Source organism: Camelus bactrianus, chromosome 21 (assembly GCF_048773025.1).
Source record: "Camelus bactrianus isolate YW-2024 breed Bactrian camel chromosome 21, ASM4877302v1, whole genome shotgun sequence".
Lineage (NCBI taxonomy): Eukaryota > Metazoa > Chordata > Mammalia > Artiodactyla > Camelidae > Camelus > Camelus bactrianus.
This window is the reverse complement of record NC_133559.1, coordinates 27,875,982-27,899,373: the sequence shown is the minus strand read 5'-3', so window position 1 is coordinate 27,899,373 and position 23,392 is coordinate 27,875,982. Positions and strand designations below refer to the sequence as shown.

Sequence of the window (23,392 nt, the reverse complement as noted above, 5' to 3'; positions counted from 1 at the left end):
AGTTGCTAATTTAAATGAAATGGAGGCAGAGACATCTCTCTCAAACCCTAGAATGGAGGACATGGAGAGGCTTCTGTTCAAGGTGGGAGCCCTTTCCATGAGTTCCTGCATGAATGAGTCTTTCCCAAGGCTATAGAATTATTTCTTGCATTTACACCGCACTGTACAATTTCCTTCATCTGAGTCTCCGTTTTAAGGAGGAGAAAGACTTCCACTCAGTGGAAGAACCGAGCTTTGATTATTTTGATTCCAAATCTGGTGGCTTCCTCTCTGCTCCACGCTGCCTTCCCAGGGTGGCCAGAACTTTCCCTGATCCCTCTCCTGCAGCCCAACTCAGACGGGATGTTTTCTTTCCACTACCAGGAAGCTTCTCACGTCACCATCCCCTTCTCACTTTCACAGAAGGAAATTCCCTTGGCCTTTGAGGGACTTGCTATTTTTGGTGTCTCCTTGGATCACATTCCAAGGTCCTTCTCCACTTGCAGCCTGACTAACCGCTGCCACATCTCTGCTCGGAACTGCGGCGTGTCCCCGTCCCAGCGACGCCGCAGGGATGCAGCGCTTGAGAGATTCCGGGCAAATGTTGAGGCTCGTCTTTAGAGATAACCTGTGCTGGGCCGAGTCATTCTGCCGTCTCCATAATAACATTAATCCATTCTGTTAATGGCGCTGATGATGAATTTTTGTGATACCAGTGATTGTCATACAAACTCTGAGATAGTTCACAACCTCACCTCGTTTGACTTTTGAAGCAGCCACAGCAAAAGCAACCCTTCAACAGTTTTGTGCAAGGAAAGACACTGACTGCACGGGAAGCTTGAAAAGCTTCAGCAGCATTTCATTCATGCATTCATAACGTTAACCAAATATTTATTGTACACCTGTCATGTTCATGGCTCTGTGGGAAGGCCTGAAGACTCCAGGGTAAAATGATGGCGTTTGGAGTCCTCATACGTTTGCAGGTTAGCAATGCAGGCATAGGCGTGGGCAGTCGTCATTGAAGGTGAGACACACCAGAGCAGGGACAGGTGCAAGTGTGGGGGACGAGGTGTGTTACTCTGCCCAGGGGAGTGGAAGACCCTTCACAAGGGCTTAAAGCTGGAGCTAGGATTTGAAGAACAATGACACCAATTATGTAGTGCTTACTGTGTTCCTTGAACTGCCCTATTCTAAGCATTTTCCACATATTAACCTACTTAATTTTCCAAAAGCCCTGCAAGGTCGGTACAGGCATCATCCCCATAGGAGCCTGAGTAACAGAGAAGTCAAATAACATGTTCAATGTCACCTACCTAGGGAAACGTGGAGCTGGGATTTGAACCCATGCTGCTAACCCCTGATTTGCTAGGATTATGGGGGTGGGTGTGGGGGACATTCCGGGCTGAGGGAACAGCATGAGCAAAGGCCCAGAGATGTGAGAAAACATGACATGACGGTGACTTTGTTTTGAATTTCAGTGGGAAGGCAGCACAGGGCCATTGATCATACACGCATCATTTTTCTTTCATCACAGGATTTTTTTTCTGGGGAGTATTTGGAAAGGAATTTGGCAGCACCATTCCTTAAGCCCTGAGTGTTCTTAAATGGCTGCTGTCCAATTGTTCACCCTGCTGAGTTGTTGTCTGAGGGTTGTTTAAAACAATCTCCTGCTAGAAGAAGACAATGTCTTGATTTCCCACTATTCCTGAAATTGATTATTCTAATGCTACTTGAGGCGAAAATTGCAAGATTGACTCCCACAGAAGACAGCATTTCTGGGAGAAAATTATTGGGCTTAACCACAAAGAGTATTCCTGATCATGACTGAAGTTCTTGCCAAATGTCAGCTGCTGGTCACCAGTAAGACAGCGTGTCCCGTGTAGTATCCCATTGTCACCTTAGGATGGGTGACAAGTACCGAATGTGTGCACCTTAGTAGCAAAACAAAATGTAGCAGTAATTGGCCCAGAACAGCACTGAAATGGAAGATAATCTGGCCCATTCCATATTTCTTGGGTAATTTTCTGTTCTTAATACACTGGAGGATAGGTCATTCATTCATTCATCCATTCATTTATTCATTCATTCAGCCTTTTCCAAGTGCCTCCTGTAGTAAAAATCATTTGATAGAACTTACCGTGTGACAGTCGCAGTGCTAAGCACCTTAACACTATTATCACATTTAATCCTCACAATAACCCCATGAAGTAAGAATATTATTATCCCCAGTTGAGGAAACAGAGGGGTTAGGAAGCTTGCTCCATGCCATGTAGCTTACGGAGCTGGCAGGGCTTGACTTCTGTCCCAGACAGTTGTAGTCCAGAGCCTGCTGGGCCATGCCATCTCCTTATGTCCGAGCTTCTGCGTCGGCATGGTAAGGGATGTGAACCACAGACGGTAGTCAAGTCAGAACGAGACAGGTGCAGAAACACCGGTCCCCAGCCTTTTGCCCACGGAAGCATAAGCCGGCTGATCCGCATGCATGAGATGCATTCTCTGGGACAGCACCGGAGAATTCTGCACAATCCACCCCCGCCCTTCACCCCACCCTCCTGCTCCATGAAAGCATACTAGGATGCACATGAGTAAGAATGATGTTATTATAGTAACGACATTGAATCATAATTAATTACGAAGGTGATAAATCCTTTGCACATTTTCGTATAAGACAATAGTGGATGTAAATCTCAGGACACAAAGCTATCCAGGAACTATGATATTTCTTCTGTTTCTATGAATCAACTTAATTTCGACTCTGGACACCCAGCCTCATGGACTGATGGAAACTGAACCTCTGCATTCTGGACTAACCTCTCTTACCTCCCACAAACTGTGCCAAGGGTCGGGGGCCGTAGGCAGGGCCGGTGTGCTGTGTTGGATGGTTACCTGTGCTGGCCTCACTGAGACTGCTGCTGCCTTGAGCCCAAGTGGTCCCTTTGGCTCCTGGGGCCCTGAAACCCATGAGGAATCTGGGGGAGAATCGGTGAGAACACAGCCTCCCGGCTTCCCTGAGGCTGCACGTGGCCTTTTTCTCCAAAGTCCCCCCTCCAAACTCTCTTTCCCCCTCACCCAGGGCCATTTCTTTTTCTCACAGGGAAGTTCCCTACTCACTTGCCCCCTGAGGCCTTTTTCTTTCATCAAACTCTATTCTCCTACATGGGTTTTGTTCTTCGGGGGAAAAAAGAAAAGAAAGCTGGAAAGTAAAGGATCTTTTACTGTGAACCTCTTGCAAGGCAAGTAAGCGAGAATCTGCTTGAATTAGAAGGGGGGATAAAAATGATAAAAATGATAGTTGGTGGTTAGAGTGGAATTTATCTGGAAATAGTCCTCATTTCTTCTTTCCCTCCTCTTCCCCCTCTCCTTCTCTCTTCTTCTTCTTTACAAAATGCAAATAACTTTTTGTTTTCAATTATAAAAGCTGCCATTGAGCAAATTAATAGTAAAGATAACTACAGTTTGGCATATGTTTTTCAGACCTTTTTTTAACTATGCATACATTGAACAATATTCAAGAGGTATTTATTGAGTTCTTACTATGCCGTGTAGGCTTGGATAAGGAAGTTGGATTTGATAGGAAGGGTCAACCCATTGGAGAGTTCGAAGGGCAGTCACTTCATCTTTACAAGTTTTAAAGCTCACACTGGCTGTGCCATGGAGGGTGGAGTTTCAGGACAAGAGACGGTTAGAGAGAGTTTCAGATAAGAGCTGATAGTGCCTTGGGCAGGGGGGGAGTCATGGCGGTGGGGGAGGATAGCTTCTTGCCTCGCACAGTGAGGGGTTAAAGAGCAAAGACCTGGTAAAGTGAGTGTGAGTGTATTTGGAGAGATACACACACCACGGGCAGAATGTGGGCCATCTCAGAAAGGTGAGGGGGAGAGAATGTGAGAGGTGTGGGGTGTTTAGTTTATAAAGTAAAAGTAGATACACACGCCATAGACAGCGTGGGCCGTCTCAGAGGTGAGCACGACAGAGCGAGAGCGACCACGAGGTGCAGACTTGTTAGGTTTTATGGGCTCGGCAGTTTCATATGCTAACGAGTAGGATGATTATTCCAACTACTCTGGGGGTGGGGTGAGGATTTCCAGGAAACGCACCCCCCCCCACCCCGACCCTTTATGGTCAGCCTGGGAACTGCCATGGCGCCTGTGGGTGCGCCATGAGGCTCAAGGTCTACAGGAAGTTGCGTCTTCCACCATCTTGGTTCTGACCAGTTGCTCCTGTGCTCAGTGGCTGTGTCACTCCTTCAGTGGTTGTGCCCTGCCCCCTGTCCTCCCACTTCAGAAAGACAGGCAGGGATTCTGGATCTGGTTGGGAGGGTGCATGATTTGGGGCTGTGTGGGTGGCACAATCTACAAAGACAGGAAAGACTAGGGGAGAGCAATGTCCTTTGTTTCCAAAACTCTCTAGAAGAGCGCTCCCCAACTTCCAGGACTGCCTAGACTCTTCAGCAATAAATCTAGGGGTGCATCCTGACCAGGAGAGGCACAGGATAACCCCAAGAGCTGCAGGAAGAGCATTCAGCATTTCTATTTAGAACTGATTTTCTTCTCATTCTTTTTAATTTCTGCATTTGTTTTACAGTATACATATTAGTATAATGCTTTATGTATATACACACGTATGTATACCATTTATAAACAAATAAGAGTGACTGAATAAAGGAAACAACAAACAGAGTTGTGGCAGACAGCTAGCTGTTTACCAAAATCTGTCCTTCCTTCCAGAATATACAGTAGCTGGGAGCTGCTGCCCAGCCAGAGGCAGCTTTGCCAGACCCCTGGTATGTAGCTCTCAGTTCTCCCCAGTGGGAGGTACGGAGAAGGGATATTTATTGGTTCTGGACCAAGGCTTTTGAGAAGCAGGCATGCCTTCTTTGTACTCTGTCCCCCTTCTGCTGGCTTAGATGCAGGAAATGGCCAGGTCCTGGGGACGCTGGAGGCCTGAGATGGAAGGAACTTGCATCCCTGAAACATCGCTGGGAGGGTAGCCGCTCACTTACCAGGAACAGCTACCTCGGGCTATTATTTTATACGACCAGGAAATAAACTTCTATGTGTTTGAGCCATCATACTCATTTGAGTCTCTCTGTTATTACAGACTAGCATACAGGGAGCATGCCTGACATTCTGGGAAAATGGGGGGGGGGGCATGTGCAAAATATTTGGAGGCACTAATAATAATATTTGGCTTAAGCACATGCCAGATGCAAATGAAATAGGGTTGTCTTGTTCTGTCAGACTCAGGGGACAGCAGCTCACCATTTCTAAGCCATCCCCTCACATCATCAAAAGCTGTAATTTTCATGGAATAGTGGTTAAGTCAGCTGAGTTTTATTTTTGAGGAACTCAAAGTAGTTTTTGAAGAACTGAAATTTTTAGGAAGACTCACAAATCCAGATTGCCATTAATTATAAAGAGCAACTAGCTTTCTTGGTAATCCGAAGATCATCTTAGAAAATGTGGAAGTACTCAGCGAACATTATTAGAAGAAATTGATGAAATTCAGCAAAATGGAACATTTGTTTGGCACAGATTTTGCTAACACTTGCAAATACTTTCATGTCCTCAGATTTTAGCTTGAATTGTCTTCCTTCAAGGTCCGTGGACTTAAGACACAAGTGTTTTCCACTTAAATGAGAGTTCTCTGCCTTACCCCCCAGAATATACAGTTGTCACTGGTATTTAGTTGGAGCATTCCTCCTACCTGGGGTATAGATGGTGAGACTCAGAAAGCCTTCATTAGAGCATGCAGCATAAAGAAGGAATAGAATGATGCGTCAAGGCAATATTCCTGGAAGCTGAGATCAACAGATCATGATTAAAGTCAGCTTGCACTGATATTGGCTGAGAATGTCACGCCAGCTGCTTCTAAACCCCACAAGATGATAGATGTCTTGCTGTTATCCCCGCTGCTCTCCAGAATTAATCAGCACAAAAGAAAAATAGGGCTAGGTTAGAACTCACAGAGATTCCAAAATTCTTCTCGCAGCAGTGAGCAGTGAAGGCTGGGGTGTCAGTTATGAATGCATCAGCTGGTACTTGTGTGGCAGCGGGGAGCACTGTCAGAACCTGGGCACAGTACTCGAGAACCGCAGGAACACCTGGACCAGTGATGGGCCGGTGAGGCGGTCAGAGGGCTCGCGTGGCAGGTGACTGTCATTCTAACCTGCGAATGTCAGCCAGCTGCCATTGAGGGCAGGCGGGGGCAGCTGGTAAGGGAGGCAGAAAGATGGATGTAAATCGCTCATCTTGGGTTTCGACGCTGGTTTCCCTCCATTCCCCTCTCCTCTCCTTTCTCCTAGTAAGGGAGCTAAGAATAAAAATGCTGGAACCTGCTGTTTTATTTTTCACTCAAGAATCTGATTAATGAGGGCTGCTGGGTTTAATCAATGGTTGTCTGTTTCAGCTTAGAAAACACTATTTTGGGGAGTAGAAAAAATATTGGCAAGCATTCACCTTGTGGAGAGCTGCATTATTTTGCAAACGGTTAAAGAAATAGACTTCAGCCTTGGGCTGGAATCCCTGTTCCTCCAGCTGGGTCGGATATTTAATAGCGGTGGGGCCTTGAGTGGTTCCCTCCCTTCACCTGAGCCTTAGTCCCTTCACCCAGGACATGGGGATAATAATGTTACTCACCTCTTGAATTTGTTGTGGAAGTTGAGCCAAAGCCTCCTGTGTTGGGTAAACGATAACCTCTTCATTATCTACCTATCTTTTCTCCTTTCATCTTTTTAGAAGTAAGATCGAGATTGTATCTGTTTATGGGTACTTGGGTTTTGGGTCCCTGCTCCTGGTTAAATCCCCTGCTGAATGTTTGCTGAATCCCCACTGACCATTTCTGAATCTGGAGAGTTAGCGTCACCCCTATTTATTTCTGTCTGGAGCCCTCTCCTCTCTTTCTTGCCTTAGGAAGTGAAAAATGAACTGATAACGAAGGAAAGTTCGCTTTGATTTCCTGGCAAGAAGCTGTGGGCTCGTAACGCGAGTACTTACTCTTTGCCGTGCTGGTCAGTGTTAGGCCCCCTCACACAGTGTGCAGAGATGCCGTCTCTGGGTTAGAGCTATGGCACCTAAGAGAGAAAGATGGCCTGGCTGCTGCCCGAAGCCGGCCTTACGTCCAGGGACCAGGTGCGCTAAAGCCCAGCTATTGGATTGGACTGAATGGGCATTTCATTCAAGCTCTGCCCCACCGTGACCTCGTGGGGCTCGTCTCTCTCTCTCTGGAAAGTGGGAAAATCGGTTAAGGTTTAGTTCAGGGAGCGGAAACTATCCCAAGTGTGTTAAATAGAAGGGGGATTAGTATGGGAGATTGGGTGCTTCCAAAATTGTTTGAAGTACAGGTTGGAGGAGTGGGTGCTAGGCGGAGCCCCGAGAGTGACTCCTAGGACGTCGAGGGGCTGACCCAGCAGACGTGACGAGCTCCGCCCCTTTAGGAGGGCAGTCAGAGGCTGTGTCCATCAGCTTTCGTGACGCAGTGTCATAGATCTAGAGATCAGAAGACAGCATTAAGGAGGGGCTTCTGCTTCTCCCCCACCAAACTGTCTGGACCGTGGAATGTGGAGTCTGGTGATCTCCATTGCCCAGTCACTTCTCAACATCCATGAAAACACTAAAATTCTAAAACTGAAAAGCACTGAAGTCATTGTCAGCAGTACACAGCAAAAGCAGCAGGAAGATGGCTTCCACCTTCCAAATCTCTACAAGTGCATCACATTCGTGGGACATCCAGTCTCCTAACTTGAATCCGGAAAATGTAGTTTTTCACTTCTAGCCTCTGTATCATCGGAAGGCACCCGGAAACAGGTGGGAACAGATTCTGAGCCAAAACCAACCAAATCCTGCATGCTGCCCTTCCTGAGTGCCATTTTATGCCCGTCGAACTGCCCCCAATTCAATAGCAGCTACTCAGCAAAACCAAGCGAATTCACTGAGGGAGACACAGCTGTTCAAACACGGCGGGCAATTGTATGGAACCCTGTGCTCAAGGAGGAAGCGTCAGATCTTCAGTGAGTGTGCGATGAGAGACAGGGACCTTCTGTTCCCCAGCGGATCTCAGTTCCTGTGTGCTTCTCACAGTGAGAATCTTGCCTGCCTATCTGTGTATAATCAGGCCTCCATCTCCATCATTCTGTATCCATGGATTCAACCAACCAAAGACTGAAAATATTTGGGAAAAAAAATTCCAGAAAGTTCCAAGAAAGTGAAACTTGAATTTGCCAGGTAACTATTTACAAAGCACTTTTACCGTATTAAGTGTTATAAGCAATCTAGAGATGATTTAAAGTATGTGGGAGGACATGTGTAAGGTTGTATGCAAATACTGTGCCGTTTTATAATTAGGGACTCGAGCATCCTCAGATTTTGGTGTCTGCGGGTGTCCTGGGACCAGTTCTCCAGTGGATACCGAGGGATGACTGTACTCTGAATAAGTGAGTGGAATAACTGAAAAATATCTTTGTCACAGTCAGGCCCTTGGCCTGAGGCCAAACCCTTTGTGTTACAAGATACTGTGATAAACATAAAGAGAAGTTTAGGAGGGTAATTTTTTTTTAACTGTTTAAGGTTTATTTTTGGCTTCCTGGCTTAAATCTCAGACCCCTTCCTCCCCACTCCACCCCCATAAGAAATGGTTTTATTGTACTTCATTGAGGATTCAGTGAGAATCAAACCAAGTGTGAAGTCGTGTGAAAGTATGTTGTAAACTGTAAAGTCCTGCAATGATGTCTGGTGTTACTGTCATACGGAGTGTCTTCTATGTAATGGGGACTTTCCATATTTTGCTAAATTCATTTTATCATTGTCTATCTCTTTCTCTCTCCATATATATTTATATATATTATTTATGTATCATATATCTTTGTATTTATGCATTACATATATTTATATTTTTTCTAAGTCTCTTGACAGCAACTTTCAGAAATCATGTCCCTTTGTCCCTAAATACTTCATCATATATTTTCTAGGAATATTCACTCAGGATATTTAACAATGATGTGCTGTGAACTAATTACAGATCTTACATTTTGCAAGTTGTTCCCATAACTTTTTATATAATTTTTTAATAGTGATGCTTTTTTTTTTTCCTGGTCCAGGATCCAATACAGAATCATACATCTGGAATGGTTTTCTAGCCTTTCTTTGATTTTTTTTTTTTGACATTGACATTTTTTAGGGAATTTAAGCCAGTTATTTTTTAGAAGTCTTTCAAATTGGGTTTTGTTTGATGTTCCCTCATGATTAGAGTCAGATTATGCAGTTTTGACAGGAATATTAAATAAGTGGTTAATGTTAAGCTAAATAGAAGACATGATATGATATAGATTCTCTAAGTGTGAATTGTCAATCACCGGATGGTTTGAAAGCAGGGAGCCAGCCCAATGTGGAGTCCAGAACCCAATGTGGAGGTCAAGTTCTGGTATTAACCATGTGACACTGAGTTATATTAATAAAAATGATGATGGTGATAATAATAATAACAATTTAGCAATATACAGCGTGCCTTTACATTCATGATCTCATTAATCCTTCAACAATCTCATGAGGTAAAAGTGATTCTTACTTATGCATGAGGAAACTGAGGCTGAGGGAGGTCAAGTTCTTTGCCCAAGGTCACACAGATAGAGAAGGGCAGGGGGCAGGGGTCAAACCCAAGTCTCAAAACTAGACTTTACATCTTATGATTATAAACCCACATGCTGGAGCAGAAGTCACACTGCCTTGTTGGGAATTCAACTTTAAAAGAAGAAGATGAATTAAACATAATGCACAAGACAGTGCTTCCCAGCCTTGTGGATTTCAAGAGCAATAAAAATAGTTTAAAAAATTGAGGAACAGTGCAAAGCTTATAATACTGTATTCTACCAAGTAAGAATATTAAAATATAAAATCAAACGTTATCTAATATCAGTACTGATTGATAAAAGGACATTTTAATATAAAAATATAGAAAAGCCATAATTTCAGAATAAAGAACCGTCTTTGAGGTTGGACATGTTAGTTTTGTAACATACCCAGTACCTTGCTATTGCTTTTCCCAGTTCGCTGGGACCTGGTGAAAGCTCTGCCCAGAACAGCCCCCATCAGGGGCCAGGCATTTGGGGGGCACTGTATGTTGGTGTCTTCTTGCTCTGTTGTCCAGTGGCTTTATTCTATGTGGCAAGAGTATGTGGGCAGGGAAGGGGACAGTGCACGGTGAGATGCGCCGGGCTGGAGCGGGGCGGGGAGACACGGCCCTGGGGAGTGCTGGTGGTGTTGGCCCTTGGGGTTCATGCGTTGCCTTTGATTCGTCTTCCTCCTTACTCCACGGTTCCTTGTTCACTACTCCTTGCCTCGTATTTATTGCTATTGCCCCTTTTTTTTTTCTTTACGCCTTCCCAGTTTTTCTTATCTTGCTCCTCTGCTCCTTAGCCCTTACTTTCAAGGAATAAGGAAGAGTTGACACGATACCAAACACAACATCACTATCTGGGCAGCATCGGAATAGAATATCACGTGTTTTGTGTCTGAAGGCTCAGGGTGGAAGGTTCTAGAAGGAAGCTTTTGGCAGTTAAGTTAGGCACTCATCCTAGCACAGATATGTATTATATATATATTTGTATGTTATATATACATTATATATATACATACAAAATATGTTATATATATTTTCATTTTATTATGTGTCTTTTATTAATGCATTAAGTAACCATACGTTGAAGTGGGTCTAGTAACTCCTGTCATGCCGAAGTTAGTAGTGATGACTGTGAACAAGGTTTTGCAACATGATATCAACTGTAATGTGATATTAGACTAGCTTTATCACAGGTGACTGAGGGACAGGCGCTGCTGCTACCACTGAAGTGGGACAGCTACAGTCATAGTCAAAGGAGGGGCTCAAGCTCAGGTAGAAGTGAGTGAAAATCAAGATGGATTTTTTTTTCCATTCCAAGTTCACGGATTCCCTGAATTCTACCCACGGATCTCTTGGTGGGGGGATCTGTGGCCCCCAGATTAAAAGCTCTGTTTTAAAGCCTGTACTCCCTGCTCACTTCCTCGTCTTCCATTCATGTCTCAAGTTTATGATTCCTCCGATATCTGGGTGCCGACTGTGTGTAAGGGTCAGCAGTCTTTGGCAATCTGGCTTTTACTCCCATGGCCCCGGGTCCCTGTGCTCACCAGAGTCACCAGTGTTCCTTCAAATTCAAAAGAACTTTTTCCATCTCCGTATTACTCCATCTCTGTGCAGCCGCAGAAGCCAAGCCATCTTCTCCTTGGAACTTTCTCCTTCCTGGGCTTCTGCAATATTCTTCTCTATGGATGTGACACAGTGGTTTTAACCCTCACAGAGGCAGAACTCACACAGGGAGCTTTTTCAAACATGGGTCTGGGGCCCTGTTCTCTGGATGTTCTGAGGGAGAAGGTTTGCAGGGGAGTCCAAGCTACACAAATAATTCCAATTTGCTCCAATGGTTGAGAATCACTTAAGTGATTTATGAGTGTATAAGGTATGTTTTACACCCACAACTATAATAATGATAATGATAATAACATAATAATAATAATAATATAATTATTATCTTAGACAGGCATTTTTCATTCTCCCACTGAGTTTCAAAGCACAGGTCTCACTTAATCTTTTCTTCGCTTCATTTCCCTCTTTAAAGGTGAAAACAAAACAAAACTCCACCTCCTTCAACAAAGTGATGTGTATATAAATGAGGAAATGTCTGCAAAATGCTGCTGGAATCAAATGTATTTTGTAAAACTAAAAATCGTCCTTTATTTTGGAAGCAAACTGGAAGAAGGCAGAGAGAGGTGATACATTCCAGGGGTGGCTAGCAAAGTGCTAATTCACCGCCAGTGGTGAGAAAGCAACGTTAGTCTGTGTGTGAGAATGTGGGACAAGCAGGAAGTGAACTTTTGCAGGTGCCAGGTTTGCGGCCAGCGGTCCTAGTGCAAGGCCATAGAATTTTAAAGAAATGCTGATTTTCAAAGTTGGAAGGGACCTTAGGATCTTCCATCTCCATCCTTTATCTTGTGCTTGAATCCTTGTGAAAACAACCAGTCAGGGCCCCATTCTGACTTTCAAGAGTCCCTGACACATTTGCTTTTGTAGGCCATTTGCTTCATAAAAATGTTTAAAATTCTATTTTACGATTCCAGTGGTATATAAAACCAACTTTAATCCAGGGCTGGATTTATTACTATATATTATTATTATTATTATTATTATTATTATTATTATTATTATATGTTCATTTTTATTATGATTTTAAAAGAAATTAAAGTGAGAACATTTTCCTGGGCCCCTGAAAGAACCATGGGCCTTAGACACTTGCCTCTTGTACCTCAGAGAAGTCGGTCCTGCTTCTAGAGAGAAGTCGGTCCTGCTAATGAGAGTCAGCTCATTATCTTACCAAGCAGCCTGTATATTCCGTTTGAAGAGGATTTTATTTGATAGAAGGTTCTTTCTTATTTTGAGCTGAAGTTTGCCCCCCCCTTTTTTTTTTAAAAAGACTTTTATTCTAGTTCTTTTCCCTAAAAATAGTCTGTTCCTTCTCCCTCATGTCATGTGTACAAGAGTATGGCTCCCGGAAGTGGGAGCCTTAGACCAGAAGCCTTGGCATCACCTGGCGCTGATTAGATGTGCTGAATCTCAGGTCTCTCTCACCATTTGTCTATTGAATCAGAATCTGCATTTTAAGAGCTCCTCAAGTGCTCATATTCGCATCCAAGTTGGAGAAGCACTATACCCAGTGAGAATAACAAGTATTTATTCAGTGCTGCTCTATGCAAGTATTTATCCAGTGCTGCTCTATGCTGGAGGCTATTTTAAGTGCTTTATGTGGTTTGCCTAATTAATCGGTTCAGTAACCTTATTTTCCCCATTTTACAGATTAGCAAACTGAGGCATGGAGATGAGTGACTTGCTCAAGGTTTGTCCAGTAAGGAAGTGGTGTGTAGGAATTCAAACCAAGCAGTGTGAATCCAGGACTATATGCTCTTTTTTCTTTTTAATTGAAGTATAGTTGTTGTACAGTAGTTTTGTATAAATTATAGTGACGCACAATTTTAAAGGTTACACTCCATTTATAGTTATTGTAAAATATTGGCTCTATTCCCCATGTTGTGCAATACATCCTTGTAGCTTATTTTATACCTGATAGTTGTACCTCTTACACGCTCTTTACCTTCGTGCTTCTTTGCCTATCCCTCTGTGTTTCTTTTGAGAAAAAGTTCCTGCTGCCTTGCTTATAGCTCAGGTTGCCAGGGCAGGAGCAGTCTTTTTAATACCACTCAACCCCACTGTCTTGCTATGGCTGATTGGAGTAGAGACGGATCGCTGCTTCACGGCCAGGCAACCTACAGCTAGTCTACAACTTAGCACTTGGGTGGTCTGCTATGAACCAGTAATTGATAAGTTAGACTTTGTTAAAATTAAAAACTCCTCTGTGAAGACAGTGTCACAAGAATGAGAAGAGAAGCCACAGACTGGGAGGAAATATTTGCAAGAGACACGTTTGGTAAAGGATTGTTTTTCCAAAATATACAAAGAACTCTAAAACTCAAGGATAAGAAAACGAACAACTCAATTAAAATATGGGCTGAAGATATTAATAGACATCTCACCAAAGAAGATATACAGATGGCAAATAAGCATATGAAGAGATGGTCACATCATACATCATCAGAAAGATGCAGATTAAGTATATCTGTTAGAATTGTCAAAACCTGGAACTTGACAACACTAAATGCTGGTGAGGATGTGGAGCAACAGGAACTCTGACTCGTTGCTGGTGGGGATGCCAAATGATACAGCTACCTTAGGAGTCAGTTTGTGGTTTCTCACAAAATTAAATGTATTCTTACCATATGATCCAGCAATCTCATTCCTTGGTGTTTATCCAAAGGAGCTGAAAACTTATGTCCACACAAAAATATGCTCATGGGTGTTTATAGCAACTTTGTTCATGATTGCCAAAACTTGGACGCAACCAGGATGTCCTTCAGCTGATGAATGAATAAATAAACTGTGGTATGTCCAGACAATGGAATATTATTCAGCTCTAAAAAGAAATGAATGGTCAAGCCACAAAGACATGGAGGAAGCTTAAAAGCTTATTACTTAGTAAAAGAAGTCAATTGAAAAAGCTACATACTTGGAATTAGACAGTATGATTCCAACTATATAACATTCTGGAAAAGGCAGAACTCTGGAGACAGTAAAAAGATCAGTGGTAGCCAGAGGTTGCAGATGGGGGAGGAGAGGTGAACAGGCAGAACACAGAGGATTTTTAGGGCAGTGAAAATACCATGAATGAAACTATAATGATGGACCCATCTAATTATACATTTGTCCAAACCCACAGAATGCGCAAAACCGAGAGTGAACTCTAATGTAAACTGTGGACTTTGGTGGAGGATGTTGATGGTGGAGGAGGCTGTGTATGTGTGGGGACAGGCAGTATATGGGGAGCTGTACTTTCCTCTCAATTTTGCTGTGAACCTAAAACTGCTCGAAAAAAGTGAAGTCTTTAAAAAAAAAAAAAAAGCATGCTAAGCCACTGGGATTCTCACTCAGTGGTATTTAAATGAAGTAACTTGCAAAGAATTTGCTGGTTGTCAGAGGAAGAAGCAGATGGTTGACCAGATGAGTCATGTGAAAGGTGACTTTTCTTTAAAAAGGCACTTGAGCTTCTGCTGCTATCATATCTAGACCACCTTGAGTTCAAATCCACTCTCCCACCATTTTTCCAGGAGGCCCACATCCATTATGACTCCATCTCTCGGATTTCCCTCGGAGTCTCCTTAGAGGCTCTGTAATAATCCCATTTTACCTGAGCTAGCTTGAATGAGTTTCTCTTGTTTATCATAAAAACCAAACTGTGACACACATTCACATATTTGAAAACACCCATGCACCTCCTTGAGATCCCCTCTCTAAGCGGAACACCCCCAATTCAATCCGTTAATCTTCATACCTTATGTCCACTGCCTCTCTTGGTCCTTCCTCTCTGGAAGCTTTCAAAAATGGACTAATATGAAGGCTGGGATTGGAAGCTACTTTTATGGAGCAGTTTGAAGGCAGAAGAGTAGATCTGCCAGTCCCAACATTTCTTCCTTAGCCCTTGGCAAGACTCTTCCTCAGAGCCTTAAAATTGGTTCTGTTTACAAGAGGGTCTTTCCAGGGGCCACAGTATGCCTTGCTAAGAGTGAGGCCTTGTGCCAGTGAGTGGGAGTAGGTCCTTTGAAGAAAAGCAGTGAAAATCAAGGATGGAGAGAAGGGCCAGAGAGTGTTTCCCAAGCCTGCTCTGGCTTGAATGCATTTCAGAGGAGAAATCCTGGCAGAAGACTGCGTCTCCCAAACTCTGAGGAAGGAACAGGTGACTGGCTTGCAGCAGCAGAGAGAAACCGTGGTCTGTTCCCCTTGTGGTTGTCGTGTTCAGGTCAGTACTAACTTTAGCCGTGCAGTCCTCAAATGGGGACAGTCCACTAGTGGATTAAATCCTGCTTAAATGACTGAGAAGCTTTTAGCCAGAGATCAGAAGAAAGGAAAGGAAATTATTTCATCTCTTCTCTGCCTGGTGCGTGGTGGCTTCCGGGGAAGCTGTTCTCCAGTGTTTTGCATTATTATAAAACTTTCTATTCATATAGCATTGATCTCTCAGGAGCCTGGCATCCTCCATAAGCACTTTATCAGCAACTGGGAAGGAGGGAGGAAGTGTGGACAGCATTTGGCTTGTTTTGTTTCTGGTGGTCACTCTTTTAGCTGAGACCCCAAGGACTTTCTCATTGTATAAATAGGCTCACAGTATTGCCCCTCTACTGGCTTCACACTGGATGGGTGTCCAGCTACCCACGGCTGAGTAATTATCCTCATGCCATTATTGATTTGCCTCATTTCGACATAGGGTAAATATTCTCCATCTTGGTTGGGGAAATGGAGGCATAGAGGCACCTTGCAGGATGACTGAGTTCTCATGCTGGGCCACTGGCGAGTCTGAAGCAATTGCTATCAAATGTTCGGCTCCCCGCCTGTCTCACCACCTTCTTCCTGCCTGCAGTGAGCAGGGGACTGTTCCAGAGCTGAGGTGGGCTGGTTTGTCCTGAAAGAAGTCTGAGGGTCAGAGGGAGGTATCACTTGAGCTGGAAGGCATGACCCCAGGGTGGTTGGCTGACCTTCAGATACCCTCTCCTCAGACCTACGACCAGTGCACTTCTCATCAGATCAAGCTGCCTCTCTGGGACTCAGACATTTCGTAAAAGATCTGAAGGGCATTTCAAATGGCTCTGGGACATGAATAGCTGTTGCAAAAGAAGGTTGCTTCAGCGATATGATGGCTGAATCAGCATGGCGTTGAATTAGCAGCACTCTGGTCTTCAGGGTAATAGCATGATGATAAATGAACATTATTACATTTTTACCCTGTGAATGAGTCCTTAGTGAAAAGACAGACAGCTTCCAGGTGTCTTGCCACAAGATTTAAACAACTGAGTCACTAGAACTTGATGGAGGAACAAGTGACAGTGTAGAATCTCCTCGTGATTCAATGGGCGCCAACTTGGATTGTCCCCAGTCCCAACTTTAGCATCTTTCTTTAGTCACTCTGCCCGTAGTCAGTTCCCCTTCTGGGGGTGCACAATAGGAGGAAATTCTCATGAAGGAGACAAAGCTGCCACCGTCCCGCCTGACCAAACATCCCCCGAGAGAACGGGCTGCCCACGCCAGAGAGGGCGGCTCCCGAGAGGAACCACCTGCCGGTGTTCCACGTCAGGGCCTTGAGCTACTGGCCATCCCCGAGCAGGCCTGACTGATGTGCCGGCCCCTCCGGTTGCCAAGGAGACGAGGCAATCCCTCAAGAATGTCCGATCAGATGGCTCAGCCCAGACTCTGCTGTCAGGGCAGGGGGTGGAATGGAACGGAGGGAGCACTGTCTGAGAAGTCTTGTCTCTGTATTAGCTGGACATCAGCTAGATGGGTGGGTGGGAACTGTCTGGGTCTTGGTTTTCTCCTCTGTGGGGTTAATGACCTGGCTGGGCAACAGTTAGAGAGGAAGAACTCGTAAGCATGGAATATATTGCCTATGTCATAAACATAAAGGCATCCGACGCGTTTGTGTTGACTGGTAAAACAGAGAGGCTGCTTTTATTTACTGATCGTGGGTTTTCCGGGGCCATCCGTCCACTGAGGACCCCCAGACAGATGAGTTTGGTGAAAGGACAGGATACTCCAAGGGAAGAATGTCACCTCTTGTGACTGAATTTAAAAATATGTATCTAGAAAGCCTTCAGAAAGCAATTCAGCCTAATATAGGAGGGGTAGTTTGCCAGTGGGCTTAAGTGTCTCCCTATTGATTATAAAGAAAGAAAAATCCCCCGTGAAGTCAGGGGTCGGAAACTCTGGTTGATGTCAAGAGGGCAGTGTCCCTCTGACAAGTGCCACAGGAGGGGCTGGTCCACACAGAGCTCGAGCATAGAAGCTCTGGGAAGCAGCACTATGTCTTCGTTGTTGTGCGGGAGAAGAGGCCATGCCAGCTGACTGGGCCCAGTTCTCTAGACAGAACGGAAAGGGGGCGATTCAGTAAGTCCTCATAGCCCAAGAAAAAGAGCCCTTAGTCACATTCCACACCCTCTGTTGTAATTCTGCTGTCACCAAACAACTTTCTGACCTATAGTCTGTTTATTAGTCATGATTAATGAGCACCTGCTATATGCCTGGCCCTGGGTACTACCTTTCATGTGTATTATCATGCGTGGCTCCTCACAGCAACCTTTGAAGGAAAGTTTCAAGAATCCCATTTTTAAAAAATTTAAAAAATTTTTATTTATTTTTTTATGTATTTTTCAGATTCTTTCCTATTATAGAGATACTGAATATAGTTCCCTGTGCTATAAGGTAGGTCCTTGTTGTTTATCTATTTTATATCTAGTAATGTGTATATGTTAATCCCAAATTCCTAATTTATCCCCCCTTCCTGCTTTCCCCTTTGGTAACCATAGGTTTGTTTTCTATATCTGTGAGTCTATTTCTGTTTTGTAAATAAGTTCCTTTGTATCATTTTTTAGATTCCACATATAAGGGATATCATATGACATTTATTTTTGTCTGATTTCCTTCACTTAGGATGATAATCTCTAGGTCCATCCATGTTGCTGCAAATGGCATTATTTCATTCTTTTTTTATGGCTGAGTAATATTCCATTATATATATGTATATACGTACCACCTCTTCTTTATCATTCATCTGTTGATGGACATTTAGGTTGCTTCCATGTCTTGGCTATTGTAAATAGTGCTGCTACGAACATTAGGGTGCATGTATCTTTTCTTTTAATTTTTTAATTTTTTAAAACTTTTTTATTGAGTTACAGTCATTTTACAATATTGTGTCAAATTCCAGTGTAGAGCACAATTTTTCAGTTATATATGAACATACATACATTCATTGTCACATTCTCTTTCACTGTGAGCCACCACAAGATCCTGTGCTACACAGTACAATCTTGTTTGTCTATTCTACATTTTGAAATCCCAGTTCCTTCCCACCCCCTGTCCCACTGGCAACCACAAGTTCATATTCTATGTCTGTGAGTCTGTTTCTGTTTTGTATTTATGTTTTTTTTTTTTAGATTCTGCATATGAGTGATCTCATATGGTATTTTTCTTTCTCTTTGTGGCTTACTTCACTTAGAATGACATTCTCCGGTAACATCCATGTTGCTGCAAATGGCGTTGTTGGTTTTTATGGCTGAGTAGTATTCCACTGTATAAATATACAACATTGTCTTTATCTAGTCATCTGTTGATGGACATTTAGGCTGTTTCCATGTCTTTTTTTTTTTTTTTTTTAACATTTTTTAGTGGTTTATAATCATTTTACAATGTTGTGTCAAATTCCAGTGTTCAGCACAATTTTTCAGTCATACATGGACATACACACACTCATTGTCACATTTTTTTCTCTTTGAGCTACCACAAGATTTTGTGTATATTTCCCTGTGCTATACAGTATAATCTTGTTTATCTATTCTACAATTTTGAAATCCCAGTCTATCCCTTCCCACCCGCCACCCTCCTGGCAACCACAAGTCTGTATTCTATGTCTATGAGTCTATTTCTGCCCTGTATTTACACTTTTTTTTTTGTTGTTGTTGTTGTTTGTTTTTGTTTTTGTTTTTTAGATTCCACATATGAGCGATCTCATATGGTATTTTTCTTTCTATTTCTGGCTTACTTCACTTAGAATGACATTCTCCAGGAGCATCCATGTTGCTGCAGATGGCATTATGTTGTCGGTTTTTATGGCTGAGTAGTATTCCATTGTATAAATATACCACCTCTTCTTTATCCAGTCATCTGTTGGTGGACATTTAGGCTGTTTCCATGTCTTGGCTATTGTGAATAGTGCTTCTATGAACATTGGGGTGCATATATCTTTTCAAGTTAAAGTTTTCTCCAGATACATGCCCAGGAGTGGGATTGCAGAATCATATAGTAACTATTTCTTTCACCTTTTAAAGAACCTCCTTACTGTTTTCCATAACGGCAGCATTAATTTTCATTCCCCCAACAGTGTAGGAGAAAGAACCTCATTTTTAGGTGACAAAACAGACTAAGAATGGTTAAGCAATTTCCTCAAAGTTGCTCATCAGAAACAGTAGAGCGGTGATTTCATACTGCTCGGACTAACGTTCAATGTCTTCTTTCTTTTCTGCGTGCTGCTTCCTACTGGAAGGGACTGCTTGATGCTTCTGGTTGGTTCCAGTCTTGGGCCAGAGACGTCTCCCTGGGTGGAAATGAAGGAGTGGCCACAGTTGGTGGGACTCAAGCCCCCCAGACTGGTTACTTCTGGGTGAACTTCTTATTGTGCTTGAATGTATGGGATGGAAACAGATCAGACCTTGGACCTTGAACTGCAATCTTCTCATTAAGGTAGTGTCTCTGTGGCCCTGATAAAAATAGGCTGTCAGTTCTTCCCCTTATACTTCGGCAGTGACTGACTTCTGGCAGGACTTGTGAAGACACGGCACACTCCCTGTGTGGCATCTTTAAATGGGAAGCACGCTGCAATTCACCTTCTCTCCCCAGGAAAGCTCGAAATTAAATGAATACAAGCAGCTTGGTATTACTGCTTTTGTTTTCACAGCTGCTGAAATAGCTCTGGCTTTTCTGGTCTGATTCATGATAACTTCGGTTGAAATTACATGTGTCTAAAGATAGGACAGGCAGGTCAGAGCTCCTGAATGGGGATTGTCCTTTGTTTAAATGAGATCTGCTCATTTTAGCTCAGAGCAGTCCTTGACCCACAAATAAATGTGAAAAGCCCGTAGAAGTCCCTCGACATGATTGATTTCACCTATATAGTCATAACATATTGTGTTTGCACTGAAGAGGTTATTTTAACAATTAACACGAGGCAGGTATGACCCCCTTTTCATTGGGAAGGTTCACAATTAAGTGCCTATATTGTAGATTTGTACTGAGGGACAGCAATGAATTGCTTCAATGGTGGGTGATCAGAAAGGTGGTGAGGGTAGGGGTAGCAGCTGTGTGGGAGTGCAGTGGAGAGAGGATCTGAAAGTTGTAAGATGGCCCAGAGTTTTTTTCAGCTCGGGGAAGGATTCTGAGGGAAGCAAGCTGTCTTCAGATAGTAGGGGTGGGGGGGGGGTGCTCACTTGCCTTGGGCGGGAAGAAGTAGGTTTGCCCTTTTACCCCAGGGGGTAGAACTTGGACTAAAAGAATCTAGATGCAGGGAGACAGTCATGTGGGGAATTTGGATACTTGGGGAGTTTACTCTAAGGAACAATTCTGAGAACATTAAAGTTGTTTGGAATGATGGAGGCGGATACCTCAAGTCACTGGGATGCGTTCAAGCCAGGGAAGCCATGGCTTGGATTCTAGCCAATCCACGAGTGAGAGGTTATACCCAATGGTCCTAAGTTCCATCCCAATTCTAGTTCATGGTTTGATTTAAATACTGGTGTCCATTACTCTTACGTGAATCGAATCTGAGAAATCATTTAGCAGTGTTATGTTGGAATAGAGCGTATCTATGCACTAAAACCTCACTAATTTAAAATAATTGAAGAGGAAAGCTAGTTTGGTTGGTGAAGTCAATTATGAAATGCTTGTAAATAATAAATGGCAATTTTACGACTTTCAAGTCCATATGTGTGGAATTATGTCTAGCAAAGTTGCCCGAGCAAGGTCCTGCTTTAATGAATAGAGAATGATTTGTAATCAACAGGCTTGCTCGCTTCTGCTTAGATTAGAATTAAATCATATGTAATTCAGAGCATTTGAAAACAGTTGGTCTCTTAAGTAAATAAACAGGCCCCTCAGAATTTCAAGTATGTATTTGCTGTCAGCCCTTCCTTTTTTCCGGTTGACAGGGCAGAGGGAAGCTTCCGTTCAACGCCTGTCCAAATGTCACAATTAAAAAACAAACAGAAGTGCACTATGAGTAAATGAGATTTTTTTGCTATATTTTTGCCAGACAAATCCTCTGTTTCTTAGGTTGGATGATAGATTGCTCAAAACTCATGGGAGGAGACTTTCTGAGGAACCGCTAATGTCTAGAGGGTGTGGCAGAAGTTAGATTTAACATTTCTTTCATTCATTGATCGAACTTTAATGTTTAAAAAAAAACACATGTTATATGATTCTGCTTCTATGAAATGTCCCGAATAGGCAAATCCATAGAAACAGAAAGTAGATAAATAGGGCTTTGGTGGGGGCACTTTGGGGGCGGATGGAATGTGACTGCCAACGGGTGTAGGGTTTTGTTTTGAGAGGATGAAAATGTTCTAAAATCGGTTGTGGTGATCGTCACACAACTCTGAACATACTAAAACCATTGAATTCTACGCTTCACACAGGTGAACTGTATGGTGTGTGAATTACATCGCAATCATTATGGAGCTGTGTTACGAGCCAGGAACCGTTCTGGGCACTAGACATAGAGTGTTGAACAGGACTAAGTCCCTGCCGTCAGAGAGCTTACATTCCAATGGGAGAGTCGGATAATAAACGTGTGAGCAAAGCATGTAAAAGCGTAATCTTAGGAAGAGATAGTACTCTGTAGAAAGACAAAGCGGGATGAGGAAGTAGAGTGATATGTGTGTATGTACACGTGTATGTCTGGGTTAGTGTACGTGCGTCTGAGCGTATAGCACACCTGCCTGTATGTATGTGTATGTATTATGTGTGTGTACTTGTGCACTGAGTGTATGTGCATGTCTGTGTCTGCACACGTGTTCTCTACTTTAGATGGGGTGACTAGGGAGGACCTCTCTGGGCCTTTTGAGCAGCGATCTGAATGAAATGAAAGAATGAGCTGCCCAGATAACTGGCGTAAGTCCATCTCAGGCAGCGCAGACCCTAAGGCGAGAATATTTTTGGCCGGCATGACCAAGAGGAGGAGAGGGTGCTAGTGGGGAAGCTGGGGAGGTTGGCAGGGGTCAGGCCGTGCAGGGTAATAACCATGGTGATGTCTGTGAATTACCTTCAGAGCGCGGTCTTAGCACAGGTAAGCCACTAAGTTTGCGTGCCTTTTCTGCAGCCCGTTAAGTTCTTCTCACAACCCCTATCTTGTCGGACGCTCACAACAACAGAAGTTAGTCTTCTCAGTCCGGAGATGGAGAAAATGCTGGAAATCGTCCACAGTCCTCCCTGCCTCACGAGCTCATGACCCCACGTCAGAACACGATCATGTCTGGGAACCCGTACTTCCTCAGGCCCCAGGTCAGCACTTGGCGCAAGACGGGGGCCAGGGAATGTTTATGGAAGTGACTGCTTTGAGGTCACGAAGTGAGTAGACACCCCAGCCAGGACGGGAGTTCTGGTCCCCTCGTCCCAAACGCCGTTCTGTTTGCTCTGACTCACACGGCCATGCTGCTTTTCCCGGGGCCTCACAGCATGATGAGGATGACGGAGTCCTTGGGAGTTATCTTTCCCGCAGGCTGACCTTTCCACGCTCCAAGGCCTGTGGGAGTTCACGTGGTTTTACGGGACTCTGCTGAGAGGTTCATCGGCCTCTCATAATCACGCAAGCCCGCTTTAACTGAGGAGTAGGTTTCGATTAGCATATTCTTCAGCATCACTAATTTATGACTCTTACAGTTGGGTAATTTTCATCTCTGACTTAACCATACATCCAGGTCCCTTCTTAGCAAATCCTCTATCATCTCTCACCTTTTATCTACATAACAAGGTGATTAAGAACATGAGTTCAAACCCTGAAGTGAGTTCCATTCCTGGCCTTGCCCTTAATAGATGTATGACGTTTAACAACTAGTCATTCTGAGCTTCAGTTTTTCCATCTGTAAAACTGAGATAATGGTGCTATTGATCCCTCAGGACTGTTTGGAAAATTGAGGTGCTCAGAGCAGCACCTGGAACCGAGTGAGCGTCCAGTCAGCGCCAGCCCTGTTGG

The 23,392-nt window shown here is 43.6% G+C and overlaps 1 long non-coding RNA gene across 2 annotated transcripts in view; it reads left to right on the top strand.

The window, feature by feature from the left end:
- LOC105068946 (uncharacterized) overlaps positions 1 to 23,392 on the top strand; it is a 53,390-nt gene that overhangs the window by 11,210 nt on the left and 18,788 nt on the right. The window contains exons 2-3 of one of the 2 annotated variants that reach the window (XR_012501430.1): positions 17,806 to 17,853; positions 19,694 to 20,532. This is a non-coding gene — a long non-coding RNA (uncharacterized LOC105068946). Of the gene's footprint in view, positions 1 to 17,805; positions 17,854 to 19,693; positions 20,533 to 23,392 lie in introns of those variants that run through there. The other variant, XR_006724832.2, reaches the window with a different exon arrangement.